Below are 17,478 nucleotides of genomic sequence, written 5' to 3' on the forward strand. Positions count from 1 at the left end.
TGCAGTTCTTGAGGTGGAGAAGAACTTAGATAAGAATGCTTGCTTGCATTGCTCCCAGGTTTGAATGGAGCCTCTTGGAAGATTCTTCTCCCATTGATGAGCTTTGTCACCAAGACTGAATGGGAATAGTCTGAGCTTGAAGCTGTCTTCTGAAACTCCATTAATCTTGGTCAGATCACACACCTTATCAAACTGATCCAAGTGTTCCAAGGGATCTTCCATTGCTAACCCATGGAACCTTGAATTCTGGACCATATTCAGCAATGATGCCTTCACTTCAAAGTTGTTGTTTTGCACAGGTGGTGCCTGAATACCAGCTCCATACTGATGAGCATTGGCCCTGTCATTCTCTCCAACATAGACTTGGGGTTGCTCATATCTTCTTTGCTGTTGTTGGAAAGGGTGGGGTTGGTGGTGCACTTGTTGTCTTTGCTGAACATTGGCCTGATGCCTCTGTTGATGAGCTTGAGCTTGTCCCTGGTGGACATAAGCTTGTTGGTGCACCTGTTCCTGATGAACATTACCCTGATGAAACCCTTGACCAACTCCATTACCAGCTCCATTTCCTTGAGCCTGTTGCTCATGAACTGGTTGTTCTATGTCTACCACGTGATCTCCTTGTTCTGCCATCTCAGCCTGATCAATCTGTCTACCACGTCTGTCCCTTCTCCTCCTTGGTACCAAAAGATTGATATTGTCGTTGAGAGGGAAAGGTGGGCCACAGCTTCTTGATCTAGACCTAGTGTTCATACACCTGAAATCACAAACAGAACTTGAAAGTAATCAGTAATAACAAGAAAGTAAGCACTTGATCTCAAGAACAGATCAGAGCTTAATGCTAAATAAACCACAATTCGGCAACGGCGCCAATTGATAGACAAGACTTTTTATGGTCTCAGGGCTATCAATCCCCTTGTCAAAGTAGCACAAAGAGGTTTATCAATCCAAGAATGTGGTGATAGACACTAAGCTATGTGATCAAGTTCTTAATTCAAGCAAACAAGAGTGATTTTTGTTAACTAATGACAACTACAAACTTAAACAGGATTAAAGACTAATGACAATGACAAATGATGTGAATATGATATGATGGAGGCATGAGATTCTAGACATGATAGTTGGTTAGGGTGCTTTGGTGCTAAACTAGAAATGCTAATGACAATGATGAGACATGATTCAAATGATTAAGAACTCCAATCTAGGTTAATCCTCTCATGAAGGTATTAACCCCTATACTAATCCATTTTCAAACCAAATTCCCATTTGTGAAATATGAATCAATATGCATTAATAAACAGTTCTTAATGATCATTCAAGCAATTAACAATACATCATCATGCAGAAAATGCTTAAACCTCTAATACAGCTCTTTCAGGAATTTCATCAAACACTTTTGGTGCATGAAGTTCCCAGAATCTAGATCTCAAGTGATTATCAATGATCTAGCATAGAGAACAGCTGTTTAGAGAAATGAATCAATGAGTCTAGCCCTAAGCACTCCTAATCTAACACTTAAGCACCCTAACCTACACATCTAGAACCTCATTAAGGTGACTACTCACTAATCATACTAATCTCTCTTAAACCTTTGCAAGTTGAGAAGACTAGCATGATTAATGATGAGAAATGGAGATGGAGATGATAGATTAAGAAGAAAGCAGCTTTTAAACACAAAAATCTCTTAAACTCTCTTGATTAAATGGCCAAAAATCGATATTTCTCTTCTTGGTGGAGTCTTTTTCACAAAAGAGGCAAGAGACAAAGGGAATAAAGCTTAGTTCATTCCCAAAAAACCCTAAAAGTATTTATACTTCCTTAAAAACGAACCGGGTCAGCCCGGAACAAACCGGGCCCCGACCCGGCTTTAATGGATAAGGTGGGAATTACTGCGGGTTGGTCCAGTATGTCCCAGGTAGCACACCTAAGTCGCAGTAGATGAAGACTTGTCTTGTGAAGCCTGAATCGCCTTGTCTTAGCCGCACGCCTAAGTAGGAGTGTTTTGCGAGTGTTGCTGCGGCTTGGTCTCCTTCCTCTCCAACTCGCAGGACTAAGGCGGTTTCTGGGGAATGTACAAACTGTGCGGGTTGGTCTCTATTCCACCTAGGTCGCAGGCTCAAGTCGGAGTGATTTGCGAGTGATCGTGCGGCTTAGTTCCAGGCGCGGCTAACTCGCATGCCTAAGTCGCACGATTGTGGACTTAGCATTTCTCTTGCTCGGGAGCATCAGACCTCTTCCAATGATAGTTTACCCGCACATTTCAACTCGCAGCATCAGCATTCAGGCGTTCTTCTTCAGGCCTGCGGGTTAACCAAGTCGCAAGACCATCTCGCAGCATTCAGAGCAGCTTAGACCACTTCGCATTCCGGAGAGTGTAACTTCTATGCTACTTGTCCGAATTGAATGATTTCGGTCGCAGGAGACAGAGGACTCAATTATCTCCAACTTTGGTGAAGGAAGCTTCGGTGCTTGGGAAGTGTAAGGCTTCCTGGAGGGCACATCTTTGCAGTGCATGTACACGACCAGAGAGAGGCGTCTAGACATGAGTCCATTCCGGAGACCGTATCTTCCTGCTCATAGATCCGAATCAAATGCTCTTGGACGTTCTGGAAAGAAGACTCAAAGTTCTCTGATTCTCATGAAGGCCCCGGAAACTGAATCGGCCTGGAAGTGCACCGTCCTTCGCATCATTCAGAACTGATCTGCTCGGTCCGGAATACCTGCGAGACAGGGGTTCTTTCCGACGAGTTTAACTCTCTGCTCACGCGTCCGAATTCCACGATTCCACTTGCTATGAGACCGTGATCCAATGCTCTCCAACTTCTATGAAGCACCCGCCATCTGAATCGGATCGGAAGGTTCCCCGGACAGGCGATTTCTGAGACATGCTTGCACCCGGAGATTTTGGCCGATACACTTCACTCGTGGTACGTGTTTTGGTCGACAAAGTCCACCCGTGGTACGTGAAAATGGCCGAGAAAACCTTCCTGGCCAGCGAGAATGGCCGATAACCTCCATAGACCCAATTTTTGCCACTTTTCAAGCTTTGATCACCATTCCACCTCCTGGATTCATCTTTTCATCTCCAAATGCACCTGATGAACACTCAAAACATGCAAAGACTCATTGGGACCTAATGCATCTCCTAAGTTCTAAAACAAACCCTAAGGACCTAAAATGCATGGAATAAAACATGATTTAGAATGAAATATGCAACCTAAATGATGCAAATTATGAACATATCACTCCATCTTTCGGGAGTGCTATTACAGCGATACTACAGGTGTAGGATTCGATTTCTCATCTGATGAGCCACTTCCCGATGTCTGGTATGATCTACTTTATCTCTCTCGCGATCACACTATCTCTCGTGCCGCTTTCGATCCAGACAGGTTTGGTTACAAGTATTGCACTGCCACTGAGGAGCACCGAGTCAGCTTGCCTTCAGCATCTGTCCCGAGATTGTGTAACGGAGGACGTCCGCGATGGACTCTGGAACCCGATGATTTTCTGCCATCTGTACCTCGTCTACCATTCACCATTGGCCAATACATAGTGGCCAAGGCGAAGCGTGATGCAGCTGCAGCTCGTGCTCACTTTCAGCCATCTGTTTCGACCGGCCACACCTCATCATCTACATCATCGCACACTCATTCCGATCTGGAGCGCAGATTTGAGAGACAGGGACGACGCTTTGAGCGCGTTGTCACCTTCCTACAAGATCAGCACCAGTTCGCAGACGACATATCAGAGGATGAGTGATTGATCAGCACTTTACTACCATCACGGTTCTATCATCATTTTCTTTTCTTTTATCTTATTTTATTTCGCCTTTATTCACCATCTTCTCACTAACTTTTTCACACTGGGGACAGTGTGATTTAAGTCTGGGGGAGGATGTCTATCCGTACTAATCATTTTCTTGCTTTTGCTTTTAAATTCCAAGTACTTTTAAAAATTTAATATGTAACCTATTCGACATTAAGTATTTTTCAGGAATGTTTGACGCAAAACTATGATGATTTAGACCTGCACACTTCTACACTATGCATGATAGCTCATTTGTGGTTAGCACTAGACTAGGCGGTAGCTAGAGTACTTGCACTACGAACTCCCACCAGAGGACTTCTATTCATGGAGATTCTTTCTGACAGGATATACTAGCTCATTTTATTTGTACCTAATATTGATATCTAATTTTCTCATCATTGATTTTAGGCAGGCATCGACATACACATCTAGGACGTCTTTTACCCTCACTTTTACCACTCTTTGTCGTCCTAGATGACCAGTTTATCTTTATCTGGTACCATACCCTAAACCCGAAACCCTTGTGTTCAATCCTCATGCATTCTCTCTTTAGTTTATATGGGTTTATATTTGCAAAAACGTCGGAGAGAAGAGGAGCGACGCAGTTTTCAGTCACACACAAAGGAGACTGAATGGAATCGGGAAGGAAGAGTATCAGAAACTTCATGAAGCTTTACAAGACAGATATTGACTGGTAATTTCGTGCTCTCTAAGACTCTATATCTAAAGGTGTTCCCTTTTCTCTAAAAAAAAAGCCTAATGAGTCTTAGATTGTCAAAATTTGTGGAGCAATAAGCAACCACTATTCGTTTAAGGAGCTATGGTTTTGAAAGATTTACAAAAATCTAAGTCTGGGGAGTTAGGAGAGAACCTGAGGAAGAAGACCAGGAATCTATGGCAAGAAGAAAGTGACTGAAAATTGTGGATACCAACAGCTTCACTCTCTCTTGCGGTTTTTCATAATATCCTGCATCCTCCAGATCTTCAGGTAACCCGTAAACACTTTAAGCCTTACCCCTAGAGTAATCCCTTTTTGACACTTAGCCTAGATTGCCTTGCCTAGACTTTCTTTGATGAGAACCACCGAGATTTTAATGAATGTTAAGAGCTAGTTGACTGGATGTTAGATCCTAGTGCATAGATTTTCGCATGACGGATTAACGGACTAGTTACGCCTGTATTGCTAGTGAGAATTTTCTATGCTATTCCCGATTGATGCATACTGATTGATATTGGTCTAGAAGTTTGGTCTCTGAGATTTTGTTTAGTTCCTGCGTTTTCAAACCTCTCACCGAGATTTAGCCTTTGTTTTGTTTGAGGACAAACAAAAGACTAAGTCTGGGGGAGTTGATAACACCGGATTTTGATCATTTTTATGGATCACTTTAATATCTTTTACAGGTGTTTTTACTCCATTTTCAAAGGTTTCAAAGGATTTCTATGTTTCCGGATTTTAAAAGACTTTTCAGGTAATTTGGGATAAAGAGGCACAAAATAGAACAAAAAGACTCTTTTGGATAAATGCAGACCGTCAGAACTTTCATGGAGAGACGAAGACCTTCTCACCGTCTGATCACCCTCAAAATTGGAAAACTTATAGAAGAATCAACCAGCTTTCAAATGCACTTGGTTTGGAGACATTCCAACGGTTGGATCTCAAGATATTCTATTAGCCCCGGAGCCACTCGAAGTTGGCCAGCAAGTCATGCGACCGCGGCCAACAACCTATTTCCCGCGGTCAGAAGCCTCTCGACCGCGGCCAATCACTTAATCCCCGCGGTCACGTCACTCCCGACCGCGGCCATCAAGTTCCGAATTAAAGCCCATGTATCTGAAGCCCAAAGTCATTCTCAGCCTCAATTCCGGAACCCTAGAGACCATGGAGTATTAAAGACTATAAATACATGTCATTTAGGTCGTTTTTAGAGAGAACCCTTGATACTTTACAGAAACCCTTTTCCTTTAGCCGTTTTTATGAGATTTTTGTAGAAGATTGTTCAAGTCCGAGTTCTTCAATAGAGAAGCTTTCTTTATCTCTTTTCTTTACTGTTTTTCATTACTTTTATTAAAACCAATGATGATGTCGACCTCAGCCATGTCTGAGTAGATCCCGAGTTGGGCTTAGGGTTCCCGGAAGGGGCTCTCATAATCGATTAAGACATATAGGTTTATAGATCTGAGATTTCGACCTGTTCTCTGTTTATTCTTGTTCTTATTGCATGTATGCTTGATTGATCACCTAGTATCTGATCTAGATAGTTAGTGTTGTGAAAGTTTTCATTAAGTATCAGCCCTAGAATGAAACAGGCGATTTTTCCGTAGGAGTGGAAACCTACCTGCGGCGAGATCGTGAGTATTGACGAGTCTTGTGCAGCTCTTGCGTTCTCTCCCTTCCAGGGCCAGAGTGGAAACCTACTGGTCAGGGTTGCGAGAAACAGTTGGTTATGATCACTACAATGACGTAGTCATACCGCCGTACTCTAGCTCTAGAACCCATATATCGTTATCCGTCAATCCCAATCTATCTACCTTAGTGTTGAAACCGATTATGGTCCCTTAGAGTTCCCAAAAGCTCAGCGTTTTAGCCATAGTTTACAATTCATTCGATTTTTATTTGCTTACTTAGACCTGCATTTCAATTTCCTTAGTTCGATATTTTACTTGCTTTAATTGCCTTTCATTCGATATTTTACTTGCTTTACTTGCCTTCCATTCGATTTCTTTACTTGCTTTCTAGGATATACTTATTTGCTTTCTCTTGTTTTAGTTTAATTCGTGACAAACAACCAACATTTAAAAACCAATCTAGTCTAGACATAAAGTTAAAAACCGTAGAAGAATACCAGGCACACAAATCTCTGTGGATTCGATCCCTAAATACTACAACTGATTAGCTGTGCACTTGCGGCTTTCATTTGTTTTGTTAAGGGTAAAACTTGTTCCCTCACGCAGTTGACACGACATCACGCCCTAAACCTAACACTTTCTGCTAAGTTTGGTCCAAGGTGGCCTTTCAATCACACACAAACAATTGGCTTGAAAGAAGGATGGGTTTAGGGTGAGGTAAAACTGATCCAAATGTGGATTCAGCTATTTGAGCTAAGGAAGAGGGTGGTAAAAACAGGATTCTAGCTCAAATATATATATAGGTATCCACAAGCTTATTCAAACAATGCATCACAAGATAATTTCAAGTCAAGTTCAAGGTTTTCACTTATTAGAGTTGAGTTCAATTCAAACTTGCTTCTCAGATTCAGATCATTTCAAGCTTTGCAAGCACAGAAATCATTTCACAAGCATATTTGGTCCAAATTCTCAAAGTGATGTACTCTCAAGGAAAAACTATCATTACTCCCAGCAAGATGCAACCTATATGATGCAAACTAGACTCAATCCTAAAAGATGTAAATGCAACTACATGATCATTTTTTTGTGTTAAAATTTTCAGATTTTGTTTTTCAATTTTTTTTTGGTTTTTATATGCACATAGATGAATGCAAGATGAGACTCAAAATGGAATAGAAAAATAAGAAAAGAACAAACATGATTAGTAGACACAAAACCCCTCCCCCACACTTAGATAACACAGTCCCTTGTATTATAAAAGCATAGGAGAGAAGTGCAAAGCAAAAATTCAAAATGCAAAAGAGAAAAGAAGCTATTCTAAATGCTATGTACAAGTTGGAGTGTTACCTCTTTAAAGGCTTGGAGATTGGGCTGGAGATTTTGGGCCTATTTGGTTGAAGATGAGACTCCTTAATTGTCAGTGTGAGACACCTGGATGTAGCTGAAGCTTTGAAATTGCCTGGACAGTCCTATGGATAACTTGAGACAAGGGGGCGCCAAGGTAGTATCGACTTATGCTCAGCGAGAATCGACCTATCTTCCGAACCACTTATCAGAATGATTCGAGATTAGCTTCATTGGATCACTGACTCGATCTTCTACAACTTTTGTGAAGAGCTCCGAGACTGTTTCTGAGTGTAATGCCCCCTTCTGACTGGTTCTTTGAGTCACAATGGTTCGGTCTGTATTTCGGCTGAGAGACAAGCGCGCGTTCGAACGGGTGTAACTTTCTAACCACTGATTCGAATGGCCTGATTCAAACTTCATTGGAAATTTAGATGAATTTTCTACAATACTGCTAAAGATGTCAAAGGCCAAATCGGTCTATAAACCATCCGTTGCGTTCAATCTTTGAAGCGATCTTGCAGTCATATCGACGTGAATCAACTCGGTGTGAAGGTCGGTGTGCTTCTAAGTTTACTCCTTTCTTGCCCCGAGGTATTGCACCGAGGTGAATCTCCTCGGTGTGGAGCAAGACTTGGAGTCTTCATGCACCACACCGACCTCATTTTACTCGGTGTGGTGGTCGATATTCTCTCGGCTTTTCCTTCCTGTTTACACCGAACAAGTGCACCAAATGAAATCATGTTGGTGTGGAACAAGGCTTGGCTCCTTCTGCACTGCACCGACATCATTTTGCTCGGTGTGGTGGTCGATATTTTCTCGGCATCTCGTTCTTGTTTACACCGAGCAAACACACCAAGAGAAATCATGTCGATATGAATGCATTCCTCAGCCGATTTTTCATCTTTTCTCTTCTCCAATCCTTTCAAAACTGCACCTGGACCTCTCTAAAACCTGAACACACTTGAACAAAAGATTAAAACATCCTAAAAACAACCAAAGAAAGCAAGAAAAGAAACTATATACAAGGATAGGCTTAGGGTGTCTCCCAAGAGCACTTTGTTTAAAGTCACTAAGTTTGACTTTGCAAAACCTGTTCTTAGTTGGGGTGAGGTTGAGTACTGATCCTTTTCAGCATTTCAATGGTCCTTAGCAAGGAGGCTGAGTTATGTTGCTGCCTTTTGGAACCATTAGACCCTTGACCTTGAGATCCCATCTTGAGGCCTTTGCTCACCAGCTCTTGAATACCATCTGGGTCTTTACAAATATTGCCTTTGTGAGACATGCCCTGACCTCAGCAAACAGTCCTGATTTCCCATTGTAATCCAGCTTATACTTCAGAGATCCATCCTCATCGGTCCAAGGAGTGAGAGTGAAGTCTTGAATAGAAGGGTCAGGTTCAATGCTCTTGTCTTTTGATGCTGAGCCATCAGTCATGGTGTTCATCATCTTTAGATCAGCAAGTGTAGGAGACTGATAACACCGTATTTTGACCACTTTTATGGATCGTTTTGAAATACTTTTTCTATGTTTTTAATTGCTTTCAAGTACTTTCATTACGTTTTTCTAGTATTTGTAGTTCCAAGACTCTTTTCATGTAACTTACGGAAAAAGCTTAACAAAATGGATAGAAAACCAGATTTCAGCTCAGAGTCAAACCGTCAAAAGTTCACCCCCGATTGAAGGCCTTCTCACCGTCTGATTCAGCTCAAATTTGGAGATCTTAAAGATGGAAGTATCAGATTTCCAGCACACTTTACAGCTTGGCAATCCAACGGTTCAATCAAAAGATACGCGAAGAGCAAGATTTCCCGTAAACCAGCCGGCAAGCGTTTCCACCCGCGGCCAACAGAGCATTTCCCGCGGTCAGAAGCACCGCGACCGCGGCCAGCCACCCATTTCCCGCGGTCACACTCATCCTGACCGCGGCCAGCTAACTCCGAGCCCGAAGGCCCATTTCTGAAGCCCAAAATGATTCCCTCATTTGGAGAAACCCTAAGTGACGCCTAGAGATGTCTTGAGCACTATAAATACATGCCTTAGGAACCCTAATTCGTATCATACCCTCATATGCTCTTATTTTTTTAGAATACTTTTTAAGTTTTGGGTTTTAAGGAGAGAGAGATTTGTCTCTTGAACCCTTGTTCTTTCTTTTTCAATTTCGGTTTCTATTCTACTTTTTAATACTATGTTTTTGATTTCGTTCATCATGTCTGAGTAGTTTTATTGTTGGGACAAAGGGATTTTCGATGGGGATTTATATGTTCGGTGAGGATTCCATGAGCTTTTGAGCCAAATCTTAGAACTTTTTCTTCTGAATTCGTTTTTTCTGAATGAGAGTAGCGTCATGAACTACAATCTGATCCAGATGCTTGGTGACACGAAAGTGTTCATCCGGTGTCAGATCTAGTTTGGGAGAGCAAAACAAACATAGGAGTGGAAACCTACCTATGAGCGATTTGTGAATGCTGACGAGTCTTAAACATAACGCATCTCTTCTTTTCCAAGGCCAGAGTGGAAACCTACTGGTCAGGGTTGAGAGAGATAGATTTCTATGATCACGACAATGGCGTATTCATACGTCCGTGACTCCAGTTCGAAAAGTTTAAGCTAAGATCTTATCAAATTTACTCTCTAGCAATGTTTTGAATCGTTCGTACCCCTGAGAAAACTTCCCTGAACCCCAGCACCTCTTTTCTTATAGATTCACACCGTTTTCTTTCAAGATTTAGTTTACTATTTTCATTCCCTTTCAATCAATTTTCATTTAAGCAATTAGTTTAGCCGTTTTTCTCATTTTTACTCGTTTTCGCTAAGTTTAGTTATTAAGTCATTTTAATTCCCGTATTTTCTCTTTAAGATTCGTTTTTACATTTTAAACACACCACCAAAATCCCCACAAAACTGTTTGGTTCTAGACTTCCTTACTTTATATTTCTTTCGAAGACTTTTGCAGGAAAGATCCTCCTTCCCTGTGGATTCGATCCCTAAGTACTACAATCGATCAGCTGTGCACTTGCGGCTATTGATTTCATTTAGGGTAAAACTTGACAACCCTCAACACGACACACAGCACATCAGAGACCATGAGAGAAAGATATCTTCTTCTCTGATCAATGGCCCTCTATTCTCATACTTGTAACCAGAGTTGATGTGGGGTTCTTTCTCATCTTCCACATCTGAAAGAGATTGGGATCCACCTAATATCCCAGCAGTGCCCACATACTTCATCTCAAGTACCTTAGGGGGTTCTATCTCTTGAAGAGCTGATCCACAAAATTCAGCCAAAGGAGGTGTAACAAGGTAAAAGACATCCGTATCCACCTTTGAAAGCACCACTCTTTGAGTATCAAAGTCAATCATTGCACCAGTGGTGTTGAGAAATGAAGTTCCAAGCAATAAGGGGAGCTCTTTGGTCTTCTTCATCTTCATGATGACAAAATCAGTGGGGATTACACATTCACCAACTTGAAGTGGATAGTCTTCTAAAAATCCATATGGTTTCTTGGAGTAGGAATCACCAAAGGTGATACGATCCTAGGTGATCAACTCTGAAGCAAGGGGCTAGATGTGGCGATATGATGGATGGAATGCAGCGATGATGCGATGAGATGCGACGGTGGCTGGTGGATCGGATCGATGGAGGGAGATGGTGGTGTGATGCGGCGGATCGATGGTTTGAGATGGTGGCGATGGTGAGAAGATAGATTGATGGTGTGGTGATGATGAGATGATATCGATGGAATGGAGAGATAGAAGAATCTCTTGTAAACAAATTAGTATTTAAGAGATTCGAATTTCAGAGTTTTTAATTCTCAGAAATCAAAGAGAGAAGAACACATTAAAAGTTTGATCAAAATTCTTCACTGAATAACACTTAGGCGATTTTCTCTAATTTATAGACTAAGAGAGAAAATCGCAGCCCTAATACAAAACTACATGAAGTTTGAAATAAAAACAACACGAAGTTTGATTTAAAAATAAAACAGCGAGGCGTCCCTTCAAAATCCTAAGTGGTGCGCCTAAAACAACTAGTGCACAAGTCATTGTGACTTTGCACGTTATTACCCATTAGTAACAACTTCTAAGTAACTCGACGTAGCAATGATTTCTGCCTCGTTAAACCTTGGAGAAGAACCTCCTTGCCTTCCAAAATCCTCACCAAGGAAAAGAGTACAGAATCTTCACCTAAGTTACCTAGTCATTGTTACTGGGTTCTTCATCGTTCAAGATAGAGATGTTGAAGATGTGAGCTCCAGCCTCCAGTTGATCGATGTCCTCTGCGGCCATGAGTGTGTGAGCCTCCTTAGCCATCTCTCTAGCTCTGGAACGAGTGATCCTGCCAGCTACCTCTGGTTCCTCCTCCTATGAGCTGGTCACGATCATATCAAAAGGTGATAGAAGAAGGGTAGGACGTTATAGACTGGACCTTTAGCTTCTCCATCATATCTTTAGACATTATACTCACACTTGAGCCTGAATCACACAAAGCATTCTCAACTCTAAAGTTGCCAAGAGTGCAAGAGATGGTGAACTTCCCTGGGTTGCCTAGCTTTGGGAGGGAGGTGGGCTTCATCTGAGTTGATTCAGAGGTGGAGGCACTATCTGTTGGCTTTGCTTGACCAGTTGGCAGCTCTGTTGTTGCAATAGACCTTGAAGCATTCCCTTGCTGAACAGAAAAAACTGAACCAGCTGCCCCCACCATTTCATTCTCAATGTCCTCATTGAGTTCATGTAAGAAGCCTATGAAATCCTCTATAATGGCATTCTCATCTACATGAGTTTGTGAAGTTTCACTAGAGAATTGACTATAGAGAAGGTCTTATATTTCTTGCACAGCAGCTGAATGGTCATCACTGCAGTAGATGGCATTGCAGTAATCTTTTGAGGTTTGAACAACTTTACTAGAAGGAGAGACTTGTGGTTCAGAAGTGCAGATGCCCTTGTTCTTTTTAATAGCCTTTAGTTCAGCGCCTAGTGTCTCCAGGTTGGATACCATCTTTTGTTGTCCTAGTAAGAGCTGTTGCAGAACAACATTGAAATCAGGACTTTGTTGAACAGGTGGTGGGCCAAAACCAGGAGGAGGAGCCTTTGGCTGTAGGCTGACTTGATTTATGAAGCTATTCCCTTGATTCTGAACCGCTGGTTGCTGAAAACCCTGTTGACCTTGGGAGTTACCTTCGTACTGATTCTGTTGAACAAAGCTTTGAGGAGGGTATATTTGGTCTTGGGGGTTGGCCACATTGTTGCTCCTATAAGACAAGTTCTGGTGTTTATTGAAGTTGTTGTAACCATAGAACTTGTTTTGATTCCCAATGAAGTGCAACTCCTCTTGAGTGAGACCCTCTTCATTGGTATTTGTGAAGCATCTCTTCTCCTCACTCACATAGTTTATAGGCTTTTGAGTGGCAGCTAGGGCTTTGTCAAGCTTGATATTCAGCATTTGGATCTTCTCTTCCAGCCCTTGGTGTCTACCAGAATCTTCTCCTCTATAGCTTCTATCATAATCTTCCCCATAGGTGTCTTGGGTCATGGCTAAGGTCTCAATAAGTTCCATAGCTGCATTGATTTCTTTTGCCATGAAATTCCCATTTGATGCTGTGTCCAACTGATTTCTGATCTTGGGGACAGCTCCTCTATATAAAGTGCTAAGGAGAGAGGCTTCTGAAAAGCCATGATGTGGACACTGATTGGTGTAGCTTCTAAACCTGTCCAAAGCTTCTCCAAAGGTCTCATTATAATGTTTAGTGAAGCTGGAAATCTGGTTCCTTAGCTTTGCAGTCCTTGAGCTTGAGAAGAACTTGGAAAGAAAGGCAAGCTTGCACTGCTCCCATGTGTGGATGGATCCTCTTGGGAGGTTCTTTTCCCACTGATGTGCCTTATCTCCAAGGCTGAGTGGGAACAATCTCAGTTTGAAGTTGTCTTCAGATACCCCATTGATCTTAGTGAGATCACAAACTCTGTCAAACTGATTCAGATGCTCCAAGGGATCCTCCATAGGTAAGCCATGGAACTTCTGATTTTGAACCATATTGATCAAAGAGGCCTTCACCTCAAAGTTGTTGTTTTGGACAGGAGGTGGTCTGATTCCTGCTCCATACTGGTGTGCATAAGCTCGGTCATTCTCACCAACAAAGACTGGTGGAGGCTGATGACGTATGGGTGGGTTGAGGAAGGGTTGTGGCGGGTTAACTTGAGGTCGGTCTTGGTTCTGGTTATCCTGAGCGTGTCCCTGATGGACCTGAGCCTGTTGAACTTGAATTCCAATCCCATTACCAGCTCTTTGACCGTTATCAGCTTCTTGAGCCTGATGCTCATTCCTAACTTGGTGATTCATTCCTAACCTCTCCAAGTGAACAGCTCGTTTTCTTTGTCTTCTGGCTTGGCTTCTTGTGATCATAAACCTGAAAGCAAAGCCAGAACTGGAAAGGTGATCAGTAAAACAAAAGAAACTTGATCTCAAAAACTATATCAGAAACTAATGGTAACAATGCCCACACAATATGGCAACGGCGCCAATTGATAAGTAAGGTTTTTAGGTCTTAGATGGGTTATCAATCCCTTATGTCACTTGCAGTACAAAGGGTATCAATCCAAATGTGTGGTAGTTAGGCACAAGTTTATGTGACAAGTTCTTAAGTCAAGTGAGACAAGAAAGATTTTGGTGTGAACAAAGTAACAAGAAAGCATAAAACAAGAAACAAGCAAGCAAGATGATTAATTACTAAACAAAGCAAGCAACCAAACAAAATGATGTTAAAACAAATGATGAAAGATAAACCTCTAGATGTGATCATTGATTAGGGTGCTTTATATACTGATTCATGATGCTAAGAACATAATGCAACACTTGCTACTCTTTAGTCTAGGCTTCTTAATCAGATTAATCCACTCTCAAGACAGAAATCCCTTTGCAAATCACTTAATCAAGTCTAACAACCATTAGAGATAACAAAGCAACCAGCAAGCATAATGTTCCAAGCCTAATAAGTGACCAAACAATCTTTAACAAAGAAAGACTGAATCTTTTACAGAAAGACATAACAAGCAATCACATGTTCTCAAAACATTTTAACTTAGAACTCTAATCTAGATTTATCCTCTCATGAAGACATTAACCTCTACACTAATCCATTTTCAAATCAAATTCTTATTTGTGAAATATGAATCAATGAGCATTAAGAAACAGTTCTAATATGTCATTTATGCTTCAAACAAACATTCCCATGGCATTTAAAACATAAACCCTTAAGTTAGCAGGCATTTCATCAAACACTTTTGGTGCATGAAATGCCTATGAACCCAGATATCACTTTCCCAAGGAAATCTGGCATTAGGAGCAGCTAACTAAGGAAATGAAATGAGAATCTAGAACCTAAACATCACAAATCAATCATCTAAGCACCCTAATCTACACACCTAGAAGCTTAAAAGAAAACTACTCACTAATCATGATGAACACACCATTTCCTTTGCAAGAGGTGATGTTAATCATGATTAGAAGTAAAGATGAGATGAAGAAATGATAAGAAACCGCTTTAAGATGATTAAATCTGCTAGATATCTCTTGATCAAGATCAAACTCGTTTTTACACTAAAGAGGCAAAGAAAACAAATAGAAAAAGACTTAGTCTGCTGATAATGACTAAAACGTATATATAGGTAGGGTTTCTTGCTGGGCCAACCTAGGACAAACTAGGTTTTGGCCCCAAAAAGGCCCACAAAAACGTCATGAAGCGAGAATGTATCGACCAGATTTCAGTCGGTGCAGGAGGTCGATATTTCTTTGGCAATTTGAGAGTGGTTACACCGAGGCGCTACACCGGCTGAACTCACCTCGGTGCGGCGTTAAGGATAGCTTCAGGGGATCAATACCGAGCAGGATTCAGTAGGTGCAGGACGTTGATATTTCTTCGGCATTTTGGGTTCCAAAAGCCAGCCAAAATCGTCAAGGTTCCAAGGTAAAACCGACCAGATTTTGGTACTCCTTCTCGATATGAATGTAGACCGCTTGCACCATATCCTTCATAACGCCTTGCTCACTGGTCCAAACCTTGATCAGTCAACTCCATGAGCCAGATGGCTCCTTCAGCTCCAACTTTGGTGAAGGGTTCGGGTTCAGATGACGTCGGCAAGGGCTCCGTTCCACCGGTTCTTTGATGCGCGTTGCTTTGGTCCTTTACCCGCTCCGAGACATGTACTGCTTCTTATCGCCGTAACATTCAGCTCACAACTCCAAATAGGACGATCTCAAGTTTTCTGGAAACTATACGCGACCCTCTTGATTCGGTATGAAGACTACAGAGGCTGAATCCTGGTGCAATTCCTCCTTCTCAGGTGATAAAGTTGAGGGATTGTCGGCTCCATAACATTTGTCCGAGTCTGATGCACATAAGGTGATGGTCTCTCCATGGCTTTTGTCCCAATTGCTCCCAATTAGCTCCAAATGACCTGTAAACTCTCCAAAAGTGCAAAACTCTCTAGGACCTAATGCAATTCCTAACTAAAGATAAAAGCAAAGACAAATATATGTAAAACTACCTAAATGTATGCATGAGACCCAATATTTGGACAAAAATACAATCCTAAACATGACAAAATATGAGTATATCAATCGCCTAACCCTAGAAAAACAGAGTTTAGTGGCTCAAAATCTCATTACAGGATCACACACCCGTTTAGGGCTGGTAAACAATGTATTTATAGGGCTCTTTGAAGAGAAATGGCGAAGTGGGCTTTGATGTTAGGCCTTGTGGCTCGTCCCAAGGTCCACCCGGGGTGAGAGTCTTCCAAGACAGGTAAAACATGTGTTTCCCGCGGGTGAGAGTCTTCCGGGACTGGTGAACTGGGTCAATTTATTCTCCATTTATCTTTTGATTGCACCGTTGGATCTTTGTGACGTAAAGTGCTATGGAAAGCTGGTTGTCTCCTCTTGATTTTCACCAAATTTGAGCTGGATCGGACGGTGAGAAAGTCTTCATTTGAGGCTGAACTTTAGACGGTCTGACTCTGAGCTGAAAAAGTGGATTTCTTCCATTTGCCATCATTTTCCTAAGTTTCCTGAAAAGAGCCTTTAAACTACAAATACATGGAAATCATAATAAAAGTTCATAAAACTAAGTAAAACCTTTGAAAAAGCATTTGAAATCAATGGTGAAAATAGGTCAAAATCGGGTGTTATCAATATTGCATGAGAGTATATTCATGACCTATTCTCTGAGCCTAGGATGGATCAGAGCCTCGAGAGTGCTATATCAGATCATCCATACCTAGCTTCAGAAGAACATAGTCGCTACAGGAGTCGAGAACTACCTGTAGAGAAGATGTGAACAGACAAATTCATTAGTTAATGCATGATCTTATTTCTGGCATGAGAGTGAGACCGATTTAAGTGATTAGTTGATTAAGATGGAGAGAGTTGGTTAATCATACACATGTCTATTCCAGTTCCATTCAGATCCCAGAAATATATGAAGATAAATCTCCCGGAGGCTAATTGGAAATGCTTTCACATCGATTAGAGTAAACCGAAGAAGTCTAAATCGCCACCTATGAGTTTAGAGTCTATAGTTTGAGTCGAACTCCCTTGAGATATTCTTTTAAAAATTCATTGGCATTGTATTTTATTTCCCATAAATATTAGATTAGGTTTAGCTTAGGATTCTTAACCAAAAATCCCAAACCCCCATGAGTTTATGACTTTGCTTACCCTCCGAGTTTGGTGTTTCTTGCAGATTAGAAATCTTCCCTGTGGATGGACACCCTAAGTCCTACAACGTACATCAGTGCAATTGCAGACACTAGGGTTTTATAAATTTAAAACTTCAGGACCAATGAGCTTGGTGAGTACCCAGTTTTTCCTGGGCTGATCCAGCCCAAAGCTTATCCTATAAGTACTTTTTTTTGGGAAAAAAACCCTATCTTTCATTCCATCTTTGTTTTATTTTCGCATGTAGTGAAAAACGAGCTTGTTAAGAGATA

General features: G+C 41.5%; 1 non-coding gene across 1 annotated transcript; it reads left to right on the top strand.

Annotated features, from left to right (window-relative positions):
- Positions 1–13,166: 13,166 nt before the first annotated feature.
- Positions 13,167–13,273, top strand: LOC112085767. Its single transcript, XR_002899065.1, has one exon. It is a non-coding gene; the product is annotated as a small nucleolar RNA R71 (small nucleolar RNA).
- The last annotated feature ends 4,205 nt before the right edge of the window (positions 13,274–17,478 follow it).

Source organism: Eutrema salsugineum, unplaced genomic scaffold (genome assembly GCF_000478725.1).
Source record: "Eutrema salsugineum unplaced genomic scaffold, Eutsalg1_0 scaffold_3, whole genome shotgun sequence".
NCBI classification, from domain to species: Eukaryota; Viridiplantae; Streptophyta; class Magnoliopsida; order Brassicales; family Brassicaceae; genus Eutrema; species Eutrema salsugineum.